At 35.6% G+C, this 27,477-nt stretch overlaps 1 protein-coding gene across 9 annotated transcripts in view; it reads left to right on the top strand.

The window, feature by feature from the left end:
- Positions 1-27,477, top strand: part of LOC115221519 (adiponectin receptor protein 1) — a 90,286-nt gene that overhangs the window by 26,870 nt on the left and 35,939 nt on the right. For 2 of the 9 annotated variants that reach the window (XM_036510729.1, XM_029791723.2), the window contains exon 1: positions 18,386-18,534. The exons of 1 other annotated variant lie outside the window; for it this stretch is intronic. The gene's annotated coding sequence lies outside the window, so the exon portion shown is untranslated. Of the gene's footprint in view, positions 1-18,384; positions 18,535-18,644; positions 18,668-18,799; positions 18,952-19,276; positions 19,385-19,590; positions 19,609-21,283; positions 21,421-27,477 lie in introns of those variants that run through there. 6 more of the 9 variants (XM_036510730.1, XM_036510726.1, XM_029791722.2 and 3 more) reach the window with 6 other exon arrangements.

Here is a 27,477-nt window from a genome sequence, read left to right as displayed (position 1 = left end):
TGCCTGTGTTTGTACCCCTAGCATTGCTTGACAACCAATGCTGGTGTGTTTACGTCCCCGTTACTTAGCGGTTCTGCAAAAGAGACCGATAGTATAAGTACTGGGCTTACAAAGAATAAGTCCCGGGGTCGATTTGCTCGACTGAAGGCGGTGCTCCAGCATGGCTGCAGTCAAATGACTGAAACAAGTAAAAGAGTAAAGAGAGAGTTGTATAAAAGGACTTCTGACTAACATGAAGTTCAACAGAGAAACAATGTGCATATGAAGAGAAGGGAATTTACTGTTTCCCTGCTATGTTTTCTAACAAGTGTGATATTAAAGATTTTTACTTGAATACTTAGCATTTAAAACATCTTTCTTTGAAGCTAACCTGTGATAAAAGCGAAAAAGTAAAATAGCTATGCAAAACAAGTTTTGATAATTTCTTCTATAATGTATAAAGATAGACCAAACACTTGACAAGAAAAAAAATTGGATAAAACTATCTTAAGCATTATTTTGGTTAACATTTAAATCTCTCACAATACTGTATAAAGAAGAAGGATAAAAAGGTGAGAAAAAAAAAACAATTGCAAAATCAGCAGATTGGTTTACTTTTTTTTTTTTTCACAGTATTACTTGACACAAAAATATAAATTCTTTGACAGAGTTGAATATTGATTCCATTTTAAAAACTGCTTGAAGCTTCACTGCGTTTGTGCTTAATCTCAGATCTATCTTATATATAGTTTCTATCAATATATAATAATTAGCCTGTTAGAGTGTAAGTCACCCTTTGATATAATTTAACTGTCTCTAGACTGTGGCTGCTTACTGTAGCATTCTTCAGGCTTTGAAGAAATCCATTAACATGTTCTCTTCAAATGTTTTGAGAAGGAAATCGAAAAGTATCCTCTGTGTGTGTGTGTATTTACATATTCTATAATTCTACTTCATTTCATTCAATTCCTTTCCAAAGATTTTATTTATCCCATATTTGATAGCATAAAAGATGCATGGGCATATTAGATGCTCCCCAATTTTAGCAATGCATTTCGAGGACAAATGTAGAGACAGGAAAATGTAGGCGCAGGAGTGGCTGTGTGGTAAGTAGCTTGCTTACCAACCACATGGTTCCCGGTTCAGTCCCACTACGTGGCACCTTGAGCAAGTGTCTTCAAATATAGCCTTGGGCTGACCAAAGCCTTGTGAGTGGATTTGGTAGACAGAAACAGAAAGAAGCCCATCGTGTATGTTTGTGTGTCTGTGTTTGTCTCCCCACCATCGCTTGACAACCGATGTTGGTGTGTTCACGTTCACGTAACTTAGCGGTTCGGCAAAAAGAGACCGATAGAATAAGTACTAGGCTTACAAAGAATAAGTCCTGGGGTTGATTTGTTCGACTAAAGGCGGTGCTCCAGCATGGCTGCAGTCAAATGACTGAAACAAATAAAAGAAATAAAAGAAAAGAAAGACACATAGCTTAAGATACTGGACTCATCGTGAGATTGTGGTTTTAATTCCTGGACTGGTTGATGTGTCATGTTCTCGAGCAAAACATTTCATTTTATGCTGATCCAGTTCACTCAGCTGATAAACACGAGTAATTCTGCAACTGACCGGTGTCCTGTCTAGGGAAGAATATACACACCAGAGAAACTGACCCTGTGCTCCTTACAAAATAATGTGGACTAATTGTATTCAGGAAAAAATAGCTTTTTTCTGCATTAAAGCTTACGGGAGATCCAACTTCACATGTAGGAACAAGGGTGATCTATGAGACAATTTTTTTGGTGGAAAAAGTCTACTTTATATGCCATAAAATACCTTTACCCTTTAATGTTCAGATTACTCTGTTAAATGTAATGCTTTTTCACTCAAATTGTTTTGAATTAATCATGCATTATCTCATAGCTTTGAGGTTTCAATAATGTGATTACTTATTTTTAGAATGTCAGTGTAGGTTAGGTGTGAGAGGCTAGATATGGCTAGTTCAAATATAAAACATGTAGAATAATTGGGCCAGATATGGCCCGTTTAAACACTAAAGGGTTAATAATTGTATCAGATATAATGTAAAGCCAGATAAAACATAAGGTAATCTTGACAAGATACTATGGGCAGAACATTAACTGGTTTGATTCCATTGTGAGGGCACCTTAGACAAGTGCTTCCTGTTATAGCCTTGGTTTACCCCAAGTGTTCATGAGTGAAATTTGGTAGATGGGAACTGTTTAAAAGCCTATTGGATAGACTATACTTGTCCTTTGGTGAGTAGACTTAATCTGTTTTCTGGTTCAGTACCTACACCTAATCCTTTGCTACCTTTAGTTGAGTTTACACTGTTGCAAATATTCAGGCCTTATCGTAAGCTCCTCTCTTTCTTTTGCCATTCTTGAAGGCCCCACAATAAAGGTCATGCATGTTGCCCTGCCTCTGTTTATCTAGGCCACAAAAAGAAATTAAAAAAACATAGAAGTAAGAACCGAAAATTTGGTTAACATGTCATAACATTAGACCTTGAAATGTTTAAATATCAGTGCTATGGAGTAAATTAATACCAGCATATTTTGGTGCAGATTAAATTCAATGAAATATTTGACATTTGTTACAAACATGTTTACACTTCCCTTTTGCTAGTATCTCATTTCTGAATAAATCTGCTGAAAGTACTGGCCTCAGTGCATTGTGTGACAAGATTAACTCTTGCACACATAAACCCCTAAGCTACTTATTAGATTTGTGAGATATTACCAAATCATTCTTTCTATATTTTTACATGGTTGACTGCTTAAAAAGCAGGGGTAAGAAAGGTTCACTGTTTTTTTTTGGGGGGGGGGTTCCACTCATAACACAGCATAGTGCCAGTGACAAAGTATGAACCCCTAACTCTTTAGTAAAAATTTGATATATTTTTGAAATTTACTTTGACTACTAGGTGCAGGTGTGGGTGTATGGTGAGAAGTTTGCTTCCCAACCACATGACTCTGGGTTCACTCTCATTGCATGTCACCTTGGGCAAGTCTCTTTCTCCTACTTATAGATTTGGGTTGACCGAAGCCTTGTGAGTAGATTTTGAAGATGGAAACTGAAAGAAGCCTGTCGTATGTGTGTGTGTGTGTGTTTATGTCCTCATACCTTAGCAGTTTGACAAAAAGAGACAGATAGAATAAGTACTGCAGTTGAATAGTTCAGCTAAAATTCTTCAAGGCAGTACCCCAGCATGGCTGCAGTTTAATGACTGAAACCAGTAAAATGAAGAAAAGAAAGATGCTATGGAGACATTTGTATCTTATGACCTTATGTTTTGGTCTGTTTATGGCCTCATCAGTGAAGCATAAACTTCACTATACTCACTGAAGTAGTAATGGGATAATCATTAAGTAAATGTACGATATAATAAACACTAATTGATGTAGAAAACTATAGATGTTCAGAGAATCTCAAAATATAAGCAGAAAGAGCAATTTCAGTTTGTTTTATTCTAAGAAAACTGTTGTGGGTTAACATTTTGAACCTGACAATTTGAATCTTGGTACCATCTTTGTATACTATTGCTGTCCTGTTGACAAAATATTAGGCTAAATTATTTGATGAAGCAGCAAGCTGGCAGAATTGTTAGCATATCAGACAAAATGCTTAGCATTATATTTGCAGCTCTTCACATTCTGAGTTCAAATCCCACTGAGCTTCACTTTGTCTTTCATCATTTTGGGGTTGATTGAATAGAGTAGCAGTCAAGTATTGGAGTCAGTGTAATTGGCTTGTCTCTTTCCCTCTAAACTGTTGGCCCTCAACCCAGCAACAGAGAATGTCGTAATCTTGGTTGTTTATACACCAATAGAAACTGGGTAACTGATCTTATGAGTCCTGGGGCTGATGAAAAATATTTTCTTTTTTAAACTACCTAATACTGGGAAAATATTGAGATAAAAGATTAGTTTCCTAATGTAACACCTATGAAAATATAATGATTCTGTTGGCTGGTGAGAAGGTGAAATTTATTTTCTCTCACAGAGGAATATTGTATGTATTATATAAAGGTGAACAACTTGTCTGAGTGAAAAGTATTATAATAAGCACAAATAGCAGTGCATAGAAAAGTTATTAACATTTTCTGCTCATTTGCCATAAAGACTAATTTAGGAATAACAGAATTTCCTGTTGCTAACACCTTCAACCAGAATTGATGAGAGAAATATGTGAATCAGTAAATGCAGTATTTCATAAGTTATTTGATGTCTTTGTTTACTTAGTGTATTTTTTTTTTACTAAACACACATACTGGCTGCTGTACTTTATAATTAGCTTTCCTTCAGGCTTATGCAAGGGCTATTGGACTGACAAAATAATATATATATGCATATTGACACTGATCTTGCTTTGGTGTCGGCAATAGACTGCTGAGATCTCCTGCAGATTCTTTTCCATTAGTTAGTTGGCCAACTATTATTGTTGTTAAGAAAGCGAAAATGAGAGCAGTAAACAAGCCGTGTAAACCAATGTCTAGGCTTTCATCATCACCATCAAAGCATAACAAACTTCCTTGACTGAGTGAGTAACAGTGAAAACTAGGCCAGTCTATCTGCATTCTTATTTTGTTAGTATGTTAACTATTTATATAGCTTTCCTTTCATATAGAGTTGATAGTATTGCTTTCATTATGGAGAAAACACTTGGTAGAGTTTGATCCTGACACCTGCTGAAGTGGAAGAAACTTCTGTTTGTTACCTGGAGCCAGTTTGTCTCCTTCATTTATTCATATAAAGGAGAGTACAGGAGGCGGTCGAAAAAGCCAGCTTCTATATATGGCTGAAGCGGGAAGACTGAAAATGGCTTGAAAGTCATAAACACGCAGACGGGAAATAACATCACTAGGTGAGACAAGCTGACTGACAGGTGACGGTCATTTAGAAAAAGCGCGGGCTAAAACTACGCGCCTTCACTAGTCAGTTAAGGTGAGACAGTGTCACGTGACAACTTGCTGGGGCTGCCTGCTGGAGCCTATGCGGCAGGTATTTAAAGGAAAAATTTGACAAGACAGTCAGTCACCGGCTGACACTCGCAGACGATACATCGAAGAGGCCAGGGAACAGAAGAAAGAAGACATGCACCCAACACCAGAGCTGAAGACACCTCCGAAAGTGGGGGCCCGCCACGTCAAAACGGTAGAGGAGTAGGGGCCGAAACCGGACGTGGTTCCTCCCGATGATGTCTTGAGCTAACTGGATCCTATAAAGGAGCTGTTGTGGTAGCAGACCACGAAACACGGTTGTAATTCCTAGATTATTGTGGGAGTCTTACTTGGCTCATGGTCCTGCAACTATCAAACAATGTAGTTTGGTGTATTCTGTAGTGATGTCCAGAGGACCACTTATTCTAAGCCATGTTAGTTTGTGTGTATGTGCAATAAAAAAAAAACAGGCATGTGATATGGTGTATTTGCTGTTGATGTCTAAGCTGTTAGTAGTGGATCCTGAGTTATTGAATACCTCCTTCTGTTAGCAACATATTTCTCAGTCATCAGGTGACATATGTTACAATAAAGAAGCAAAAGTGTTTGGTGGGCTGGAAGGTATGGCTATTATTTGTACTGAATGGCAGTCAGGCTAACTCTAGAAAGGTTATAGAAATTATGTCACCAATCCATAAACATTCTCTTTTGTGGACTACAATCTTTTAAGTCTGATCAAATAATATGCTGGCTGTAAAAACACATTTCATGACAACAATACTTAATAACTTAATGAACTTTCTTAACACATTTTGCGTCCATTTTTCTCAGGGCAAATATGTTAGCTAGTTTTGTCAAATTAGATATCTTAGAATTGTTGCTTTAGGAATTCTTACAGCTGAATCACCATTCCTAAAAAACCCATCCTCTAACCATGATCTTTGCTCTCAACTAGTTAAATAGTTGCTGTGTTGGTAATATGCTTTGTTTTGGAATGTTTGGTGAGTTTTACTTATTTTTTGGTCACCTAAGTGACAAAGTAAACAAGATTAAAAACAAAAAAAGAAATTCATTCAAATGCAATCATTTTCAGTTGTTCACAACATCATAAGCGGAAAGTGTAACCTCTCGAAAGAGCTATTCTTCACTCCTGCTCCAGAGTGTCGGCTGCGGGGTCACTCTGAAAAGCTCTATCTGCGACGATTTCATCTCAATCGAAGGAGAGGGGCTTTCTCCGTCCAGGTTGCGGATCCATGGAATAAGCTGCCGGACGAGATAGTGAAGATGCCGACAACCGCTCGGTTCAAAGTCTCCCTTGACCACAAATGGCCTGAACTCTTTGCATGAACACCACCCTGTACATAACTCCATGTCCCCCTACATAGCCTTACTTTTTGCTTTTTGAGCCAAATAATTAACTTGACTTACATAATTGTTTGATTTAGCTATATGTTTTTGTGTACTTCTTCCTTATGTTTTGAGATTTCTCTGAAAAGCTAAATTTTTCTTCTTCAACTGGTATTCAATATGTTGCTGGAGATTAACCCTTTAGCATTCAGATTACACTGTCAAATTGTTGTGTTGACGCCCCCCAGACGATGATGTAGGCTAGCCCAATACGTAGATATAGAGGGAGAAGTCTAGACATTGAGGAGTTGAGTAGAGGTCATCCGAATGTGCGATATAACAGTGGCGACAAGGATTTTGTAGCTCACACAGCCACTGTGTAGTCTTGCCTTGCGATATAATACAAATATAATTTTTTTTAATTAATTCTGTATTATCCCATATGTTTGGTGATATTGTATATTTCTAAAATGACATTATAGGTTAAGAGGTTGGAGGTTGGATCTTGACAGTTTGAACATAAAACAGGTAGAATATTTGGGCTGGATATGACTGGTTTAAACACTAAAGGTTTAACCTCATGTCAACTTTTGATTTTGAAGCTGGTACTCCTACCCCACCAACACCATAACACTTAGTCATCACTTCCTTTCTAAAAAAAAAACCCCAGTACTATTGGTTATGTCATGTCCCTAAACTTGGCATCTTAATAAAATAAGCAGCAAGCTGAAATAATTACTGGGGTTGATATGGTTGGCTACTAAACGACTGAAACCAATGAGAGACATACCTGTACTCTACACTTGTCACCAATGCAGTGATGTAGTAGTCCCCGATATATGGTTGTAATATCAGTTTTGTTTTGGATGAAGTTGCTGCAAACGGCTTGGTGAAAAACCATCATAATTAGTTTAACTGTGTGCTATTCATAATTGATGAGAAAGCAGTTTTTTTTTTGCCTTATGAAAGTCATTTATAAAAAAGAGATACTTAAAGATCTGCCACTATTTTCTTCTTCTGTTTAAATTAGGCTATTCTAGGCACAAAACGAATATAATCATCAATTTTGTATTGTGACAGGACATTAATTACTTTAGCAAAGATGTTTTTCTTCTAGTTTTCTTCTGCTTATATATAAGCCTAGAAAATGAGTCCAAATAATGCCTCACTCCCTAGTAAATGAATGATTAACCATTTTGAGACACTCAGTGTTTTGGTATGTGTAACCAAAAAGACCAAAATGTTTTTTCTATTGAGATACAACTACTAAAAGATGATCTCTGATTAACTATTACACTTCATAACTAACCATTCACAACATTTGTTCCATTGGGCCGATGGACCAGCCTCAAAATCCTTTCAGCTTGCATCACTTGGGATGATCAATTGCCCTGGATGTCCCAAGAGGGTAAAGAGCTCTTGTCAATGTGGATGTAAGCAGATTTAGAAATTATCTCTCATCACTTGGATGTGTTCAATATATTCAAGCCAATGAAGATGCCTCAACATGGTCGTCCATATCTCATACCTACATAATAAAATAATCTCCCTCATTACACGCTACTTTACGTAAAAGAACAAAAGGGATGGATACATTGAATTGTGTAGTCCTAGATAAACTGTCTGGAGAAGGCAAGATGGTTATAGCTGGAATGCCTTTAAACATTGGTTTATTCAGCAAAGAACAACAACTAGGCTGTGTTTGAAACTGTGAAGACAAGATTGGGGAGTGAGGATTAGGCATAGTGTATGAAGGAGGAAATGCGAGGAAGGGAAGAGGTGTAGATTGGTTTGTTGGGAGAGGGTGTGTGAAGAGTTTTGCTATATGTGGGTGGAACACACAAGTCGGTGGGGCTAGTAGAGAGCACTCTCTCTTTCTCAATATATATATATAAATATATATTATATGCATATATTTAAGGATCAAAACAGTTTGATTCAAATTCATTGGTACTCCAAGAGTTTCAAGCATGATGCTAATCTTCAGCCATTTTGAATTTGAATGAAAGAAGCTGATTATTATTACCATAAGGTGGGCTGCGATTGGTTGCGGACAGTCTTATGGTGTCAAGGAAGGTCATGTGGTGTTGTGATAGGTCACATGGTGTCACGACTTTTCTTGACCACCTTATGGTAATAACAATCAACTTCTTTCATTCAAATTCAAAATGGCTGAAGATTAGCATCACGCTTGAAACTCGGAGTACTAACGAGTTTGAATCAAACTGTTTTGATCCATAGATGTAACTCTTGCTAAATGTGTTGAGTGCCTTTCTTTCCTTGTCCACTCACACGTGTGTGTGTGTGTATATATATATATATATATATATATATATATATATATATATATATATATATATATATTATATATATATATATAGAGAGAGAGAGAGAGGAGAGAGAGAGAGAGAGAGAGAGCAATAAGAAAATGGAGGGGATCAATAGGTGGTATTCATCAACTTTTAGACATTATATTATGTTATGTTAATATATTTATTTATTTTCTAAAAGGACAATTATAACAATAATAACAATATACATACATGTATAACATATGCTTTACATATATAATTTATAAAGATATCAGTAATTATTAAAATATATAATATACAGGAATAGAAATTGGGATAATATCTTACAGCTGTTTCAGTCAAGAGGCAAAAATACCTCATTCTACCTTTATCACTCCAGTGGGCTGAAGTAATTAGTAGATTATATATATATATATGTATATATGAGAGAGAGAGAAACTAGTTTTGTAGACAAAAGGAATGTTTGGTGACAGTTTAGTTATATTTTGTGTTGCAAGAAGATTGGAGTAAGGGAAATGGTAGCAATTCTCTTGTTCAGCAAATGGTGAAATGTGTTGAAAATTGGTGAGGGTCAAAATGATATAATTGATGAATAAAGGCTAACCAGTTTTAGTGCAATGTAAATATTGCAACTCCCACCTTTTATTGTTACATCATCATCATCATCATCATCTACTTAAAATCTGTGAGAATTGGGTTATGAAATACAGTAGTTTCTATAATGCTTGTTCTGACCTCGCCCTAACATAGTATCACCTTTTCTAACAGTTGGAGATTGTTATGCAAAGTGGACTATTCAGAAATCGACATTCTTTCGTTGGTGTACTTAAAGCATTTATCTGCTCTGGAATATCTGAATTTTATGAAGATTGAATAATTTTATGTGAATCACTTTTCGCAGGGAAAACAACAGAAAACAGAAAAATAACAGCATTGAAGCAAATAAGGCATATTCTGATGAATAGAATTAATTGAAGATGTAGAGTATTTTGGTTCACACCTACTGGTTCAGTTTACCATATAAAATAAAACAACATAACAGTTCATGTGATAGTAATTATTATTTTTTTTTTTCCTTATTTTTTTCTTTCTTTGGTTTTCATGAGTTGTATTTGAAGAATTGAAATATGTATACTTTTAGAATTATTGAAAATATGAAAATAAGCGAACAATTATTATATCTGTAGAATCACTTCCACCCCCACATCTGCTGTTTTCTGAGAGTCTTTACGATAATGCAATACACACACATGTATGTGTGTGTGTGTGTATATGTATGTATGTATGTATGTATGTATGTATGTATGTCACGTCACGTGACGTCACATCACTTCTGCCTTCTGGTTGTAAATTGCGAACAAGCTACCTTTATTATATATATATAGATAGATAGATATATACACACACACAGACATATACATATATATATAAACATATGCACAGTCATATATATATATATATATATATATTATGGAGATGTACTTGCATAGCAAGTGACCTGATCTGAGATCGTATCCTGAGACAAAAGCAATTGCAGCACGGAAGGTGTTTATAAGCCATTAAAAACACACAAAAACCGTTAGATTTACTTGAACATTTAAATTCAATTTGTCAAAATATTTTCATTGCTTTGAAACCACAGCCTGTTCACTGACAAAATTCTGTGCTGTAGCATGGAAGTTAAATGGCTTATAAACACCTTCCCATGCTGCAATTGTTTTTGAATATATATATATATATATATATAGCACAGAATTTTGTCAGTGAACAGGCTGTGGTTTCAAAGCAACGAAAATATTTTGACAAATTGAATTTAAATGTTCAAGTAAATCTAACGGTTTTTGTGTGTTTCTAAATGGCTTATAAGCACCTTCCGTGCTGCAATTGTTTTTGTTTCAGGATACGATCTCAGATGAGGTCACTTGCTATGCAAGTACATCTCCATAATATATATGTATATATATATGTCTGTGCATATGTTTATATATATATGTATATGTCTCTGTGTGTGTATCTATCTATATATATATATATATATATATATCATCGTCGTCGTTTAACGTCCGTTCTCCATGCTAGCATGGGTTGGATATATATATATAATTCGTCCTTAGTCGAAAGACACCTGTTTTTATGTCCTGTTATTTTTATTGTATTTATTATTGTATTTATATTTGTGTAACTTTGTCCATTTTTTTCTGTCCTTGTTTTTGTATACATTCGCTGCTTTCTTCCAATGAATCTAATGCTCTTAGCTGGCCAGATTGGAGCAATCTCAAGAATAATCAGCCGAAATTGCAAGGATAATCTGGTGCTTGATTGAGGATAGAGGGCTTCGAATGACCCGTCCTTGTTTTCTCTGTATCGTCTATCTTTTGTTTCAGTCATGAGACTGTTACCCTGCTGGGGCACCACCTTGAAGAATATAAGTCAAACAAATTGACCCCAACACTTATTGTTTTTTGGGCTGGGCTGGCACTTATCCTATCAGTCTAACCAAACTGCTAATTTACAGAGATGTAAGCTTGCCAACACTGGTTGTCAAGTGGAAACAAAGACACATACATACACACATACACAACAAGCTTTCAGTTTCCATTTACCAAATCCACTCATAAGGCTTAGGTCAGCCTGGTGTGCTATAGCAGAAGGCACTTGCCCAAAATGCCATGCAGTGGGGTTGAACCCAGAACCATGTGGTTGGGAAGCAACACTCATTTCAGCAGTTGCACTTCATCTTTCTCTGCAGATGCTCTCCATAGTCTATACAACTGACTGGTACCACCTATGACTCTGTGTATATTATCTCATCAGTTTTCATAATGAGTCTTTGCCTAATTTAAAATGGTATGGTGCGATTTGAGGGGAAATTTTCTCGTTTATCTTTTATTGTTTATTTGATTTAGTCATTTGGCTGTGGCCATGACGGGGCACTGCAATGAAAGGTCTTAGATAAATAAATTGACCCCACGATTTAATTTTGTTTAAGCCTAGTACTTATTTTATTGGTCTCTTTTGCCAAACCACTTAGTTATGGGTATGTAAATACACCGACACCCAGTGGCTCAGGAACAAAATTTGCTTACAGGGTGCAGACTCGGGTCCAAATATTTTACAAACAAGGCCAATTTCTTTTTTATCCTAATATCAAAACAAACATAGATATAATAATTTTTAAAAAAATTTTATATGGTAAAGTAATGCTTCAAAATTATTCCAAAAATTTTCTATACTTGCTCATTTTAATGAAGTTTTCCTAGAGGATGTCCAAAGTGTTTTCATTGCATAAGTTTTTATATTCATGCATTACAACAGTGTGTCTGACATTGTTGCATCATTGTGGTACAGAAGCAGGTCTTCAAACAGTGAAGTTTGCTGAACATTCTCTAGCTTGATGCAACAAACACAGGCTTCCGACATGATGATGGCTCTTGATTGTTGAGTTTAATAGGTCATCAATTGTTCTCATATTGAAGAGTTGCTTTCAACACTGATCTTGTTATTGCTATTGTTTAGTTGTGGTAAGTGCAGTAGCAGTAGAACATGATGACAATGATGATGAGGGATCACTTGTGTTATTCCAAGGAAATGAGGAAGTGATAACTGAACTGTGAAGGGCTCTTGATTATGGAATTCATCAATTGTGCTAGAACTGAAGAGTTGTTGTGGTTGTTATATTGTTGTTATTTATACAAAGATATGATAGAAATAGACACCCTTACAATCGTTGAAATTTATTTAAATCTGAAATTATGCATTCAAATTATTTATCAATTGTTATAATGTAAATATATAATATTTAGTCAACATGCGCTTCGCATTTTTCAATGCAAGGACCATATTCTCCACTTCATATTGGCTGGTCAAAGAAGTGGCTTCCTTCTTGCTGCTCTACCATAATAGCCAAGTTTGTGGAGATATCTTACAGCTGTTCTGGGACTAACATCAACTTGTTTTGTTTTGTGAGAGGCCATGCAACAAGGATTATCCTCCACACTTCTCTTAACAAAGCCAAGGATCCTGTCAGCGGGCTCTGGTTGATTGGGTGAGGTGATGTGGAATCCTTCCCCTCTCTGGTGAATTGCACAATCACTCTATTAACTGTAGAAAGTGGGATCCCAAGGTTATCTGCGACTTTACGCTAAGTCCGCCTTCAGGTTGACCCACAATATGGTCTCTTTGAAATACGGACAGTTCCAAGGTCTTTTTTGTACACGGAATGATTAAACAGGCATAAATAGAAAATGTCAATTAATAGAAAATATAAACCTTTTCAAGTTAAAATAAACATAAAACAATGTTTTATTGGGTGTCTATTTACTTCTGTCGTGTGTGTGTGTATTATATGTATATATATATATATATATAACTTTTTACAGATCACTTTTTAAAACACTATTTTCTAAATCTGAAAAAGGTGAGTAGTGGGTACAATATTGAATTTTGTGCCCCTACAAAATTTTAGGGAGTGCAAGTGCACCCACTGCACCCCCTGTTCCCAGCCCTTGCCAACACCAGTTGTGAAGTGGACACAAAGACACACACACATACAATGGGCTTCTTTCATTTTCTGTCTACCAAATCCACTCATATGGCTTTGGTCAACCTGAGGCTATAGTAGAAGATATTTGCCCAAGGTGCCATACAATGGGACTGAACCTGAAGCCATGTGGTTGGGAAGCAAGCTTCTTACCACATAGCCATACTTGCATGTATGAAAAATTATTTGAAAAACTGTAATGAAAGACATTTGCATTTCAGGAACAATGTACTAAAGTTGCCTTCATTTAAGGATGTGATCTGTGAGAGTTTTGACTGCTATTTTCAGCAGGCCGAATTGGTGACTGAATTGTTGTGTGCGTTTACCAAAGTCTGACTTGACTTAGGGTAAAAGTGTTTATGAATTTGCAATAGATTCAATACTTCTGTCCTGTGTAAATATATAGATTTCTGACAAATCTAAAACATGTAAAAGAAATCTGTAAAATTATGCAAAACACAACAAACCTGTTATGGCATAAAAGACACACTGGCTAATCAGCTGCACCCAATTTCAACAGCACATATTTGGAAGTAAAAGGATTTTAGTTCATTAAAGCATGTAATATTTAACACAATCTGACATTACAAAATATTACAGAAGTACTTGAGCTATAGCAGAAAACATTACTCATCATCATCATCATTGTCATAACTTAATGTCCATTTTTCCATGCTGGCATGGGTTAGATGGTTTGACCAGAGCTGGTAAGCCGGAGAGCTGCTCCAGGCTCAAGTTGTCTGTTTTGGCTTGGTTTCTCTGGATGGATGCTCTTCTTGATACCAGCCATTCTACAGAGTCTACTAGATGTCTTCAATATATCACCTGCACAGGTGCCCTCTTATATGTCACTGGCACAAGTGCCTTATACGTGTCATCAACATGGGTGCCTTTTACCTTTCATAGGCACGGGTGACTTTCATGTGTCACCAACAAGAGTGCCTCTTACATGTCTCTGGCACGGGTGCCCTTTTATGTGTCATCAGCACAGATACCTTTTATGTGTCTTTGGCATGGTTATCTTTTACATGTCATACTGGCACAGGTGCCTTGTAAGTGTCACCGACACAGGTGCCTTTTACATGTCATCAGCACAGGTACCTTTTATGTGATAATGGCACAGGTGCCTTTTACATGTCACTGAAATGGGTGCCTTTTATGTATCACTGGCACATGTGACTTTTTTGTGTGTCACCAGCATTGGCCACAACTACAATTTCATTTAGCTTGACATGTCTTATCAAGCACAATTGCTAGAAGTCTCAATCAAAAATAAGTCAGGCTAGGAGAAGAGACTGTGTGGATTAAAATTAACTTATAGTAGTGAGCATCAGGAACAAATTTAGTTGATGGGCATCCCTACTTTGCATAGAGGACCCAGGGGGATTTTTTTGAGACATATTTTTTGAAAAGGATATAGAAAGTGTGTCTTATAAACCATCAAACATGGTATATTTTGAATTTTTAGCATTCGGTACACTCTGTAAAGTGGTTGGCATTAGGAAGGGCATCCGGCCATAGAAACTACAACAAAACAGACAGCAGAGCTTGATGTAGTCTTCTGACTTGCTTGTTCCTGTCAAACCACCCATCCCATACCAGCATGGAAAATGGACATTAAAGGAGGAGGTGGAGAAGGAATAAGGTTTTTTTTTTTGTGTGTGTCTCTCTCTCTTCATTATTTTATGTATTCTAGCAAAATATTCTCATTTTAATGGCAGTAAGTGTATTTCAGATAAATTATGAAGGTGTTTACAGATAACTAAAACAGTTGAATGTTAGACTGCAGATTGTAAAGGCCACTGGTTCAATCTCATGTTTTGATATGTTGATGTGATTGTGTTTTGTTCTTCAAATTATTACTAATTGAAATCTCTATTGTTTCACATCAAGTGATTTTTTTTTTGTGTTTTTATTTTTATTTATTTATTAATTTTGATCACAGGGGTGGCTGGGCGGTAAGAATTTTCCTTCCCATCCAAATGGTTCTGGACTCAATCCCATTGTGTGACATCTTGAGCAAGTGTCTTCTGCTACAGCCTTAGGCTGACCAAAGCCTTGTGAGTGGATTTGGTAGAGAGAAACTGAAAGAAGACTGTGGTATATATTTGTGTGTGTGTGTGTGTGTGTGTGTGTGTGTGTGTGTGTGTCTGTGTCTGTGTTTGTCCCCCACCATGAATTGACAATTGGTATTGGTGTGTTTACATACTGTAACTAAACAGTTTAGCAAAAGAGACTGATAGAATAAATACTAGGCTATAAAAAAAAAGAAAAAGTACTAGGATCAATTCATTCAACTAAAACTCTTTAAGATGGTACCCCAGTATGGCCACAGTCTAATAACTGAAACAAGAAAAAGATAAATGATATAGATATCAACACAGAACCATCATTGTAATACAATTAGGGCAGTAGAAAGCAGAATCAACAGAACTTGAGATAAAACCCTATTTCATTACATGCTTTTAAATTTGCAGGTCAGCCTTATTATTCATCCTTCTAGGGTCAATGAACTGTTAGTCAAATACTTGTGTTGATGTAATCAACTGCTCACCTCCGACCAAATGGTGTGGCCTTGTGCATATGTGTTTGTAAATTAGATTGTGGTTGACGATGCTCTGGCAAGCGCTGAAATGTTGGCATTTGCAGAAACAGAAGCTGTGATCTCAGTTTGGAAGGCATGTTTTTCTTGGTGGTATAAAGTCAGCTCCCTCAACACTGCACTCCTCCCTCAGTTGAGGGGTCACGTCTTGCGAGTTGCTTGGTGACCTCACTAAAAAGCACCTACAATACTCTGTGAAGTGTTACCTAAAAAGCACCTACAATACTCTGTGAAGTGGTTGGCATTAGGAAGAGTATTCAGTTGTAGGATCTATGCCAAAGGAAGCAGATATTGGAGTTTAGTGCAGACCTCTGGTTTGTTGGTTCCTGTCAAATCATCCATTCCATACCTGCATGGAAAATGGACATTAAATAGTGATGGTAATGAATGATGATTGTTTCTTTGATGGAGCTACTGTTCTGAGCCAAGCAAATACCAAGATGAGGCATCTGGACTGTTGCCAGACACTCATAGTTCTCTACCAATCAGACAAAGCAACCATCTCAACCCTTGCATTCTTAAAAAAAGGTTAGTAATAAGCAAGTCAATTGAATCAACCCCAGTTCTCAACTGGTACCTATTTTATTGACCCTTGAAAAGATGAAAGGCAAAGTTGACCTTGGTGGAATTTGAACTCGGAATGTAAGGACAGATGAAATACTGCCGAGTATATTGCCCAGTGTGCTAACGATTTCGCCAGTTTGCTGCCTTATTACCAAAAAATAATAACTAAAGCAAGCTGGCAGAACCATTAGCACATCATACTAAATGCTTAGTGGAGTTTCTTCTGGCGTCTTACATTCTGATTTCAAATTATGCCAAGGTTGACTTTGTCTTTCATCCTTTGTGGATTGATGAAATAAGAATTATCATCAGTAAATTACATCATATACCAATTGTATTGTGTGTAAAGATATGGTCCAGTGACACATAACTGGCACCCATGCTGGTGGCTTGTAAAAAGCACCCTTCAAACATTGGGCCTCGTGGAGGCAGTGATAAGTGACCAAGGCCTTTGGTGATATGCTGTGCTTGAGATGACCTATCAAACCAAGTGAAATCATAGTCATGGCCAATGCCAGTGTCACATAATTGGCGCATAAAAAGCACCCAATACGCTCTTGGCATTCAGAAGGGCATCCAGCTGTTGAAACCATACCAAATCTGACTGGAGTCTGGTGCAGCTCTACAGCTTACCAGTTTCAGTCAAACCGTCCAACCCATTCCAGCATGGAAAGTGGATGCCTAATGTTCATGGTGACTGATGATAGCCTTCCCTCAAATTTGATCATTGTCCTTGCGGCAATTTATTTATAATAACCTTGTAACCAATAACCAGAATGTTAGTAACATCTCATTGTTCAATAGTAGGCCTTTTTGTTTGCTAGTACCATATTCCTGGCTATGTCTGTTTCATTTCAATCAGGCTTTCCTTTGACTGCAGTTTGACCACACGTTATAAAAACAGAATTCTTATCTGCTAGAATATATATAGAAAGAAAACATTGTGAAAGTTGCCAAGTATCCCAACAAAGATTTTTTAAATTTAATTTATTCTTTGTTATTGTATCCTAAAATTGTATGACCTCTCTGGAAAGTCTTATCTTTAGGAATTTTCATAGAAAAAGATTGGTGTAGAAATTCTTCAGTTTGTTTTGAATTCATTTACTCCTGCATCTCTTGAAATCACAACTACAGATCCTATCTCCATATTCCATATTTTTGTTATTTTTATCCCAAGGTCATTGTATTAAGAGAGATGTTTGACTTTCTAACTGAAGTGTCTTAAATACAAACTTTATCATTGAAAAATCACTGCTTCCTTTGAGATAGTCAGTGTGATTAGCTCCTATCTTTTCGGGCAGAGTAACAATGCATTTTTTAAATATTTACTGGATATTTACTGGTACAGCATATATTTGCATCGCTTTTCATATGTGAGAATTATTAAGTGTTGATGGACAACCACCTTGACATAAATCTGTAACTTGCTGCTATAATAGTTTTAGAGATAAACTAGTAAGTTGGACACCATATGTAGCGAGATTTGAATTTGGACACCATACAAAGAAAGCTCTCTGCCATTCCAACTTGTTCTTAAATTCAGATTGTCTTTTCCTAAACAAATTTTCGACTTTTCAATTTACATTCAATAAATATTTTCGGTGACACCACAACCATTTACTGTATGTGTGTGTGTGTATGTGTGGTGTGCGTGCAGGTATGTGTGTTTGTTACAAATAAAGAGCCAGGTAGGAAGGGAACTCACATTTTAAGATCTTTTGTTGTAATAATAATAATAATAATAATAATATTTTTATTATTAACAATAACAATAATATTTTATTATTAACTATAATAATAATAATAATAATAATATTTTATTATTAACAATAACAACAATAATAATATTTTTATTATTAACAGTAACAATAATAATATTTTATCATTAACTATAATAATAATAATATAATAATAATAATATTTTATTATTAACTATAATAATATTAATAATAATAATGATGATGATAATGATATCTTATAATGAACTTCAATTGTTAAAATAATAGCAATGATAATTTAAAATAAAAACGAATGGCTAATGATGATGATGATAAATCTTTCTAATTAATAATTGCTCTGGATAATGATTACCGGTAGCTTCTGAAGAGCACTGACTTGGTATCAGCAGCAGGTTCTATTCTTGTTGCTACCTGTTTGTTGTCAGCAGTAATCACGCCACCTTTTTCGTTGAAAGCAACAACGACAGTAGCAGGCAACGGCGGCGGTTGTAACAATAGTAAGTTGGTCGCTTTTCTATGTTTTATTAAGAGGGAAAAGTTGAATTGTTCCGATCTGTTTTTGATAAAAAGGAAAAGAAAGAAAGCATCATATATATATAATATATATACATATATGTATAAACTTCACAGGTCTTTTTAGCTTTCCGTTTTTTCCATCTCGCACTGACTGAAGCTCAATATTTTTCTATCTTTCTCTTCCCTTTTTGGTGCCTGTTTCTCCTTCTCTTACTTCCTGTAACCACACACACATTATATATATATACAGAGTCTATCGCTTTAATTTGTATGAATACGAAAAGTACCAAAGACAAAAGCGGGGAAAACCTGCGTAGAGGGGAATGAAAGCAAAAGGAAAACAAAAGCCAGAAATCAGTCTTATTGAAACAGCTGTTTCTCACTCTCCGTGGTATAAGGTTTGGCCGTGTTATTTTATTTTCATTTACACATACACTGATTTCATACATACATTTTATATATAATATATAATATAATAAAAAATATATATATATAAAGAAAGCTAGTTTGGTAGAATCAATGGTATGTGTGCATGTTTGTATTATTTTCTATTCAGCTTTTAATCTGATTGGGACAGTGTAATCGTCTTTAATAATAATAGCAGCACTCTTCCTAGTTTTACTACAGGATACCTTCAAAAAAAAAAAATATCTGAATTATATTATATTTCCAAGGATAATCACACACACATACATATATATATATATATTATACACGCATTTTTTTTTAAAAGATATATCACCACCTTCTTTATTTCGTATGCCTTGGAACCTGTATTTCTCCTCTGAACAAAAGGATAGGAGCAAAATCGCATCGACGAAAAACGCTGTGGTATTTAATTTTCTTGAGATATTAATTAATCGTTATTATATAATAGGGGCACTTTGGTCTTTTTTTGTCTTTTTCAATGTTTTAAGGGACATTTTGTTTTCTCTCCGTTGTCTCTTTCAACAACTGCATTTGTCTGCACACGTGTACTATTATTATTATATTATTATGTCTTTGGCCTGATCCTCCTACTTCGTGGATTTCCCTTAACGTTTATTCAACCTCAAGTATGTATGTAAAAGTACATCTTAATAATTGATTCCTGTTGTTGTTTATTATTATTTTTTTTTTCATTCCTTGATTTTGGTTTGGGTTTTTTTTTTCCTTTTTACCTCTTTTGCTAATGAAACTGATTCATGTTTATTCTCGTGTGTGTGTTCATACATAATACACACACATCTAAATATATATCTAAATATATATAATATATATCTAATATATAATATATATATTTAAATATATTTATATATATACATATATGTGTATATACACATACATTATATATATAATATATATATATATATATATATATATACACACATACATTATATATGCACACAGATATACATACATTATATACACACAGTTATACATACATTATATATATACACAGATATACAAACATATTCATACATATATATATATATATATATAAACGATTGATCAGCACAATTTATTATACTTGATAGAAAAAACGAAAATAATCTCGCCATATATATATATACTCACATATATACATACACAAGGTGTATAAATAGTTTTCTTTTCCAGTTTCACGGATATTACATAAACTGATCGACATTCAAAACAGATTTCAGAAAACTATGACTAATAGTTTTCTTAAAGAATCCGCTGTGTCAGTGAAAACTTCGCGAATTGATTGAACAACATAAGCCATTATTGTTTTCTCCTCTGGGTTATTATTATTATTATCTTCTTTGTTTAGAAAGACTGTAAGGAAGGTGAAAACGCGTATCCGTAATCTCTAATTCCATTTTTTTCTGGAGATTCGAATTCGATTTAGAAATTCTATTTCCCCGACAACCTGGCTCGTAGCCTGATCAATTCCCCCATTCATAATATTGTCAATATAGGAAAGCTAGACATTTTTGTTATTGACTTGTCATTGTATAGTAATGGTAGTAGCTATGATAAAGAAAAGCAGCAATAAACGGTTAGCAAATGAGAGCATTCGTATGTGAATCGAGGGATTGTTTTCTTACAAGACCATAGATATGAAATGGTGTGTTACATGTGAAACTTACAATCGCTCACATCGCCTCTGGGCCACCTAAAACACAATTGACTGATTCACATTGTGAATTGATTTGCCAACTGTGGACGATCTAGACAGGTAGAGATATTAAATATTTTCCAATTTAAAAATTTATTTTTATTATTATTTATTTATATATTTGCAATCCGAAAAAAAAAATCGTTTTGTTTTTGGGGGAATTTCAAGTAGCAGATATTGTTTTTATTTCTCTTGATTTAAATAATGTTTGGATATGTAAACGAGATAAAAAATTAAAAAATTCAATACACATAGTAGTGTTTATTTATTTGTTCGACGCTGATTGATGATTCACCCCATCTCTTGGAGTTTTCGTTCTGAAGGTTCGCATCTAACCAGGAAACTCTGAGTAGTGATAGAGGGTGAATCATCAAATTCGAATACACATATTTTAGTAATGTATATAATTTATTTTTAAAATAAATAAATAAATAACCCTTAATTTTTCTCTCCGTTCTCACAATTAAAATTTTTTTTATCAAATTACATTGCTGGATAAATACTAATAACAACAATAATTACTACAGTAATGAAAATCTTTTAAGAAATATAAATAAAAACGATGTTTACTAATAAGATGTGATATTGTACTGCAGCATGGAAGGGCGATAACTCCTTGTGTAGAGGAGGTATGGGTGGGCTGGACAAACAATAGTTTCATGGTAAATATGTCTGAAATACGAGCTTAGAATTTTCATCCATTTCTGGCTTTTTTTCGTCGTCTTCTTGCTGTTATTATGCAAAGGTAAGCTTTCAACAAATTATGGATACGAATCACGTTTTCGAATACCAGTTGACAACCATAAAACGTCAACTACGTCGTTAAATGTCTTTAAGGAAATGTATAAACGTCACTAATTCTCTTGCACTTTTTCCTATTTTCCCCAGACACAAAGTCTCGCTAGACTTTTTTTAATATTTTATTTTACTAATTGCTTTAGATTTTCACATAATTTAAGTTTTCAGAAAGGCAATTTTGTTTTTCTTCTCGCAATCGCCTGGGCAATCAGTTCGTTTAAATTGTTTACCTCAATCGGGTCAGTTGAATTTAAAAGCGTACACATCCTCTCTGAAGATGGCTCTTTGACACTACTCGCTTATTTATGCTACCAGTCCTTCCTATATTAATCTCTACAACCCTTCCTCGTGATGCTTTGTTTCCATACATTAAGCGACTTTCTTAAGGTGCCCTTTTCTATGACATTAAGACAAATATAAATTGCTTAAAAAAAAAAAAAAAGTACTTGTTGACTCACTCCCTTTCACTTCGTTTCATAGTGGGATGGGGGTCGAAATGTTTACATTTAATATTTTACTTATATTTCGTCGTTTTTATTTTATTTCAGTTTAGATTTTGGCGTAGGATGTTTGTGCCATAATACCAGATCACTAATAACTTCCGAAATTGTATTTATAGCTAACATTACGATAGATTAGAAGCCGTTCCTTACTGGCTTGTAGGTCGTGTGTTTATGTATATCCCACTTGTTATTTTGACTCATTTTTGGTAAGGAGTTACGTTTTCTTTAATTCCTCACTCGTGATAGGAAAGACCAAATTGTCGAAGACACCGTTGTAGGAGGAGAGGTGGGGGTAACGAATGTTGTCTCTTGAAGGATGTTTCCGTTTTTTTTTTGTGGTGGGGGGGGAGAAAGATACCTTCAAATGAATATTATATGATTCGGGTTAGCAGAAAATTTTTTTATCTGCTTTTTGGACGGACATTTGTGAGGGGAAAATCTTTCCTCCTATTAAATAATCTTGTGTTTATTATACCCCATTCCCAATTTCTATACATATTTACTATTTACTGCAAATTGCTGGTAAAGAATATACGTTTCAATAATAAATCTTCACAATATATATTTCCTTTTGGAGTAATTCGACTTGAGTGTATTTAGTCCCCTTTTGTTTTTCCAAATTCTGCCCGCGTAGTAAAATGTATATTATTTATATAAATGTTAGGTTTTATGAAGGAATCTCTCTATAAAAATTCTTTACGTTTGTGCATTATGTTGAAACACTTCCTGATATATGTATGTAATTACTTTTTCTTTAATTGCGCTCTCTCTCTCTCTCTCTCTCCTCTCTCTCTCTCTCTCTCTCTCCGAACCTTCGTTTAGTCCTGCCAACAGGACCACCAACGATCAGATTCTCTCCCGCTGGTTTGCAGGTGGTGAACCTGTCTTCATGGCTCTGAGCGGTCTACAGGGTGGCATTCAATATAATATAATGAAATTATTGTATACAGTGCTCAGGTGCACCACAACTTGTCAGAAAGTGCATATAAAGTACATGCAGTAATGTTATTTATTTTTCTCTATTAAATACTACTTGGTATTTTGTATGTATGTGTGTAAATGTGTGTATGTTTGTGATGAATATGTGTGTGCATGTAAATGTGAGTGTGTGTGCACACACATATTCATCACAAACATACACACATACATACAAAATACCAAACTTATCCGAACTCAAGAATGGTATGTCATGTGAAATTAAAGCCCATAAACATTGTATGTCAACAACATTTGCTCTGCGTGTCTATCACGTTTTTGAGATATTTGGTTGCACTTGGGAAAGGCTATTGAATACAACCTAACGCTGGCTAATATCTTGCTTCTTTCAGATTGTGTAATGTTCCATTCTATGTAGCTGCTAGTGCGATCCATTTTTTCACTGTTACCAAGTAACCCGCAGTCTGTTGTGTCTTATTTCCAGTGTGAGGATTTCCATTTTAAGCGACAGGATTTTCCATTTGGAGTAATTTATTTCCATACCCCATTTTTTTTTTTCAATCAAGTTGATATTTTTCATGACAAATTCCAGGAAAAGAGTGGTGGTTAGCAGGCAATCTTGCTCTAGACCTATGAGCACTTGAAGCTAATCCATCAGCTGGCCATCCCATAAGCAATGTATACATGATGTTCATGTAAAGCTCCTCTTTGAAGTTGCTTCAACCTTTTGAGTGCATTTATATGTATGTATGTGAGCGTATATACGTGTGTGTACATACATACATTCATGCCCCCATCCCCTCTCAAAAGAGTTTTTCGTCTTGCAAGTACTTGGTGACCCTGTCAGTGCAAGTGCCACTTAAAAGCACCTGGTCCACATTGTAAAGTGGTTGGTGTTTGGAAGGGCACCCAGCTGTAAAAACCTTACTAAAAATGACCTTGCTTGTGCTTGTGCCATGTAAAAAGCACTAAGTCCACTCTGCTGGGTGGTTGGTGTTAGGAAGTGCATCCAGCTGTAAAAATCCTGCTAAACCAGTTACAGAAGTCTGGTGCAGGCTTCTGTCTGGCTAGCTTTTGTCAAACCGTTCCACCCATGCCAGCATGAAAGGAGGACATCAAATGATGATGATGAAGCGGTGAACTGGCTGAATCATTAGCACATTGGACAAAATTCTTAGTGGTATTTCTTCTAGCTCTTTACATTCTAAGTTCAAATCCCACGGGGATCAACTTTAACCCCACCCCACCCCACCCACCCACCTAGCACCAGTATTCCTGGTGTGTGTGTGTGCATCTGTATGTATATATATATATTATATATATATATACATATACATACATACAATCCAATGTTGGCTTTGTTTACATTTCATTCTGCTTGTTATTCTGTCTATTTTAAGTTTTGTTGCATTATATGGCTAATATTTAAAATGTGAAATTCATTTTATAAAACTACCTCCTGATGATGATCTGCACAATGTATATGTGCTTTATATACACACAGACACACACACATATATAATGTAATATATTGTAAAGAAGTTAATTTATAAACCTATAATTTTTGTTGTACAAGAGTGTATATTTGACAAAGAAGCTTGATTTCCACCTGGTTGTGTTTTATTGTCAAATGTCAACCAATAAGTAATTCATTCTTGATATGTCTTGATATACAGTCTGAATAGAGAGTGTGTGTATATATATATATATATATATTTAGAGAGAGATATATATACACACACACACTCACATACCACTGGCTGGTGCATTGGAGCCGATCGAGAACCAAGTTGAAATTCCAGTTTTTCAATTGTCATCCCTCATTCCTTTCTTGACAATAGACATTGATGTTTGGTGTGAATTTCTGGTTTCAGTTTGTTGGCTAGTATTTTACTCATGTTACTCATCATCGGTGACTTTAGACCCCTTTCCCTGGTAATGTTCCTGTATAGGTCCTTTTGTATCCTAAAAGACAGTATCACTTTTTGTACAAAAGATTGAGTTTTGAATTTCTGTTTCACTGGCAATCCTGGATGTTTCTACTCCATATTTTGCCTGTTGAATTCTCCAGAAAAAGCTTCGTCTTCATCATTGTAGTGGTCAAGTAAGTGTTGGTAGGTCTCTACACAATTGCGTTTATGTGCTCTTGTAAGCTCCATTGGCAGACCTTACAAAAGTGAAGCTAGCTGTGAATGATTTTGTATGCAGAGAACATCCCACCTCATCAATGGTTGTTTGTCAGTTCACCAGAATCATCTCAAGTTGGTTGAATTGACACGTCAGTGGTGGAGGTTGGTTGGCATCCTGCTCCCTCTTCATGCTTCACGCTTGTCCAGCCATTTTTAAGCTTTTCGAGCCCCTCGTACACACTTCTATATGGCAGAGTGCTGTCTTTATATTGTGCTTAAAGCCTGCAAAACATTTCAAGCTTGAGAAATCAGGTCACTGACCTCTGTTCTTCCTTGGTGCACACAGCCAGCAGAGCAACCAAGTTTACTCTGTAGCACAAGAAAGAAAAAACTGGAGCAATCAAGGTCAAACCTTGGTTACATAACTACAAGAGTGCCATCTTTTAGCATGTGTGCCCTGAAGGCTGTGTGCCAACCTTAAGAAAGTTTTGGTAAAAATGCAGCTAATTTTCTACATTCTCGTGTGTTTACCCTTATCTTGACATCATATGATGGTTACAAATGAGCATCACCATCATACAAATAATGCTGTTAATTTCTAGCCTCCTGTGAAAAACACATCTGGCCATAGGGAAATATTATCTTACCTGGAAATGGGTGAGTGTTGGTGACAGGAAGGGCATCCAGCCATAGAAAATCTGCCTCAACAAAATTCTATCTGTTCCCTACAAGCATAGAAAAGCAGATGTTAAAATAAGATATATATATAGTGTGTTCTGTTATGAACATCTAAGAGTACAAATAGAGCTCGTTCACCCTTAGAATTCCCGAATAGCTGCTAGTATTCCTATGGTATGCTACCAATTCTAGTCTTAGGTATTCTTCGTGTGTGAAAATAAAAAGTAAAAGAGTCAAAAGGAAAAATAAGTACGGCTAGGCAACTTTTTAATCTGATGATATATATGTGTATGACTAGGGATGCAACTTTGAATGGCGGTGCCCCAACATGGCCACAGCTCATGAGCTGAAACTAGATAAAAAAAAATATATAAATAATGTGTGTTATGCTTGTCTTCATTTTTGCACCTGTTTTTATCATGCCAGCATGACTTATGCAGGGTCTGCAATATTATGACTCTTATTATGGGCCGATGCCAGCGCTGCCTTGGCTGGCTTCTGTGCCGGTGGCACGTTAAAAGCACCAACCGATTGTGGCTGATGCCAGACCCCCCTGGTACCTGTGCAGGTGGCACGTAAAAAGCACCCACTACACTTGCGGAGTGGTTGGCGTTAGGAAGGGCATCCAGCTGTAGAAACACTGCCAGATCAGACTGGAGCCTGGTGCAGCCTTGGCTTCCCAGACCCCAGTCGAACAGACGTTAACGATGATGATGATGATTTCATGTGAAGAATGGTGCACAGTCTCCTTCAGTGAAACTTCTGAAAATTCAGGACCCAGAAAGATTTTATAATTGCTTTTTCATTTTACTTAACCCTTTAGTCTACTTGGTTTGTGTTCAAACTGGTGAGATCTGGCCTCACACATCTACCTTCTTTCTAAAGCATCATTCTAAAAGTATACCATTACATCATTGAAATCTCAAAAGCTACAAGATAGTGCATAATTAATTCCAAATAATATGAATGAATAAATGTTACATTTGACACAATAATTTAAATGCTAACTTATACCAGTGTCACAAGAAGTAGCGCCCTGTACATTCTGTAAAATGGTTGATGATAGGAAGATTACCAAGCTGTAGAAACCATGCCAAAATAAACATTGGAGCTTAGCACAGTTCTCCAGTTCGTTGGATCCTTCAAAACTACCCAACTTACATCATCGTGGAAGATGATGATGATACTATTCATCAATTACTGTAAATCCTCGAGTATATTCTGCCCTTATGTATAATACAATGGGGATTTTTAGGAGGCTGTGCCTCTGAAAAGTCTAAATCTTGTGTATAATACGCAACCCTTCTCTAACTTGAGTCAAACAAACACTTCCACGCATGCATAATACAATAGTGGTGATGTTCTTAACTGTTATATGGGAATGTAAATATGTTTTCAAATTGTTTTTGTTACAGGTTATTCTGTGTTCTGAATATTTTTATTTTAATAAATGTTGCTTACTGCAAGTTATGGATGATTCTTCTATGACTTCATTGCTTTCAGGCTTAGCTTAATGTATTTTCGTGCCCGGCATCACAAAATGCATCTGAATAAACATTGCCGGACAGCAAATAGCGACTCAGACATTGCTAAGAAAATATTTTTCATTTTTGACCTTGTATATAGTACGCACTAGGGATTTTGACCTTTTAATTTTTGGAAAAAAAAGCGGATTATACTTGAGGATTTATGGTATACATATATATACACATACGTATACATACATACATATATATATATGTATATATATATGTGTTT

Source organism: Octopus sinensis, linkage group LG18 (assembly GCF_006345805.1).
Source record: "Octopus sinensis linkage group LG18, ASM634580v1, whole genome shotgun sequence".
Classification (NCBI taxonomy): domain Eukaryota; kingdom Metazoa; phylum Mollusca; class Cephalopoda; order Octopoda; family Octopodidae; genus Octopus; species Octopus sinensis.
Note: the sequence above shows the minus strand (reverse complement) of the source record. Positions and strands in the feature narration are given on the sequence as shown.